The sequence below is a fragment of the Nicotiana tabacum genome, chromosome 18, assembly GCF_000715075.1.
Source record: "Nicotiana tabacum cultivar K326 chromosome 18, ASM71507v2, whole genome shotgun sequence".
In the NCBI taxonomy this organism is placed as follows: domain Eukaryota; kingdom Viridiplantae; phylum Streptophyta; class Magnoliopsida; order Solanales; family Solanaceae; genus Nicotiana; species Nicotiana tabacum.
Genome location: NC_134097.1, coordinates 87243944 through 87247382, shown reverse-complemented (window position 1 = coordinate 87247382; position 3439 = coordinate 87243944).

The following is a 3439-nucleotide window of genomic DNA, read 5'->3' as shown; positions in this document are numbered from 1 at the left end:
CCTATTGTTTGTGATTGTTTCTTGGGTGAGGAAGAGAGTTAAAGTACGAAGGGTGATGCCGTACATTGTTTGTTTTGTGAGGAAAGAGTGTAAAGCACGAAGGGTGATGATGTGCCGCACGATGTACCATTCCGTGCCTATTATATTGATTTCATGGTGAGGATGAGAGCAAAAGCACGAAGGGTGATGCCGTGCAATTTATATTGATTCTTATGGTGAGGACAAGAGTAAAAGCACAAAGGGTGATGTCGTGCACTTGTCTTTGATTTACCTGATTCTTACTGATAATTGAGTTATGTTGTCCTTTATGTTTATTTACTGATTTTCTATTGTTACTTGATTTTATTTCAATGTTATAGATTCCATTACCCTATTTTCCTTGTGATTGTTGTTTGGGTGAGAAACAACGTAAAGCACGAAGGGTGATGTCGTGTATTGTTTTGGTGAGAGAGAGTAGAAGCATGAAGGGTGATGTTGTGCACTTGTCTTTGATTTCCTAATTTTATTGATAACTATGTTACGGTTTCTGTACACTGAATTGTTGATTTCTGTTACTATTCGATGTTTCCCCGCAGCATGCTTTCCCTCTCCCATACTTGACTGTATATGACTGTTTCTTTCTGTACTTCTTTTCTACTATATATAGTTAAATTGCACAGGTTTATTTGGTAGTCCAGTCCTAGCTTCGTCACTACTTTGCCGAGGTTAGGCAAGGCACTTACCAGCATATGAGGTCAGTTGTGCTGATACTACACTCTGTACTCTTTTGTGCAGACCCTAGTGTTGTAGACTTCAGACCGTAGTGAGATTGCTGATTCTTGATCTTCAGGCGACCCGAGGTAGTCTTGTAGGCATCCGCAGGCCTTGGCGTCTCCTTCTATCTACTTTCCTGTTTCTTACACGTATTTCTAGAAATAGTGTTGTAATTAATTCTTTCAGACCTTTATTTGTAGTATTCTTAGACCTTCTGTGAAACTGTGACACCTATTCTAGGTAGTCGATACTCAAACAGTTGTATTAGATGTTCATGCTCAGATAGCTTATTGTTTCTTTCTTCCGCTTGTGTTAAATTCCGCTGTTTAAATGTTATTATTTCAAAATTTTTAATGAATATAAAATAGGTAAAAAAGTTAAATTGTGCAATTAATTGGCTTGCCTAACTCGTACTAGTAGGCGCCATCAAGACTCCCGAGGGTGGGAATCCGGGTCGTGACAAGTTGGTATCAGAGCTCTAGGTTACATGGGTCTCACAGTTCACAGACAAGCTTAGTACAGTTTGAGGGATCGGTACGGAGACGTCTGTATTTATCCCCCGGAGGCTATACAGTTAGGAAAAACTTCACATTTATTCTTTCTTGTCGTGCGATTTTGTTCTCTCAGTGCTAAATTGAAACCCCTACTCTTGTCCTTTCGCGAATGGCGAGGTCACGTACCGTTTCTTCAGCCGAACAACAGCACAGACCAGTGATAGATCAGCTACATCTTCGGAGGCTTTGTGGAGGTTGGATATGTTTCACCAAGATCTTCACTACTACTTTCAGCGGTGCATTTTCTGAGGATCCCCAAGATTATCTAAACAGCTGTCATGACTCATGAGGTTCTCAGGAACATGGGGATCGTGGAGACCAATGGGGTCGATTTTGCTACTTTTCGCTTGTTTGGATCCGCTAAGACCTGTTGGAGAGATTATTGATTGGCTATACTAGTTAGGTTATCAGATTTGACTTGAGGATAGTTCACACAGCTATTTCTGGAGAAGTTTCTCCCCATCACTTAGAGAGATGTCAATCGAAGGCAGTTTGAGCATTTCCAACAGGGTTCTATGACTGTTACTCAGTATGAGATCAGATTCTTCAACTTGGCTCGTCATGCTCTTATCATAGTTCCCACTGTGAGTGAGAGTGATGAGGTTTATTGAGGGACTCGTCCAGCTCGCTCAGTTAGCTAGAGGTTGAGGTTGAGGTAATAGAGGTGGAGGTAGAGATGCTAGAGGTGGAGGTACAGGTACTGTTCTAGTTTGTGGTAGAGAAGCTTCAGTTTTATTTTGTGTCGTATCTGGTCATACCTAGTGATTCTTTGAGTGCCCCTGTTTATGTGTCTAAGCCGGTGGGTGATTCTATTGTGGTGGATCGCGCCTATTTTTCATGTATAGTGGTTATTGGAGATCTTGAGACTCTTATAGATTTGCTTCTTTTGGACATGGATGATTTCGGTGTCATATTAGGGATGGACTGGTTATCACCTTACCACGCTATCTTGGAATGTCATGTCAAGACTGTGACCTTAGCTTTGCCGGGTTTGCCTCGTTTAGAGTGGAGAGGGACTCCTGGTCATTCTACCCGTAGTGTTATCTCTTATGTGAAGGCTCAACGTATGGTCGAGAAGGGGCGTTTGGCCTATTTGGCATATGTTCGTGATTCTAGTGCTGAGGCCCCTTCTATTGATTCTATTCCCATTATTCGAGAGTTTCTTGATGTTTTCCCTTCAGACCTGCCAGGTATGTGATATTGACTTTTGCATTGATTTGACTCCGGGCAGTCAGTCCATTTCTATTCCGCTGTATCATATGGCCCCACCAGAGTTGAAAGAGTTGAAGGAGTAGTTGCAAGACTTGCTTAAGAAGGGTTTTATTACACCTAGTGTTTTGCCTTGGGGTGCGCCGGTGTTGTTTGTTAAGAAGAAGGATAGGTCGATGAGAATGTGTATTGATTACCGGCAGTTGAACAAAGTTGCAATCAAGAATAAGTATGCATTGCCGAGGATTGATGAGTTGTTTGATCAGATTCAGGGTGCCAAGGTATTTTCAAAGATTGACTTGAGATCTGACTACCATTAGTTGAGGATTAGGGCATCCGATGTCCCTACGACAACTTTCCGCACTCGGTACAAGCATTATGAGTTCTTGGTGATGTCGTTCGGGTTGGCAAATGCCCCAGCAGCTTTTATGGATTTGATGAATCGAGTGTTCAGGCCTTACTTTGATTCATTCGATAGTCTTCATTGATGATATCTTGATTTATTCCCATAGCCGGGAGAAGCACGAGCAGCATCTTAGAGTGGTTCTTCAAACCTTGAGGGATAGTCAGTTATATACTAAGTTCTTGAAGTGTGAGTTCTGGTTGAGTTCAGTTGCATTCCTGGGTCATGTTGTATCAACAGAGGGTATTCAGGTTGATCCAAAGAAGATTGAGGCATTCAAGAACTAACCTAGACCAGCATCGGCTATAGAGATTCGGAGTTTCTTGGGATTGGCAGGCTACTATCGTCGGTTCGTGGAGGGGTTCTCATCTATCGCAGCCCCGATGACTAGGTTGACCCAGAAGGGTGCCCAGTTCAAGTGGTCAGATGAGTGTGAGGCGAGCTTTCAGAAGCTCAAGACAGCTCTGACTACGGCACCGGTTTTGGTTTTGCCTATAGGTTCTGGGCCTTATACAGTTTA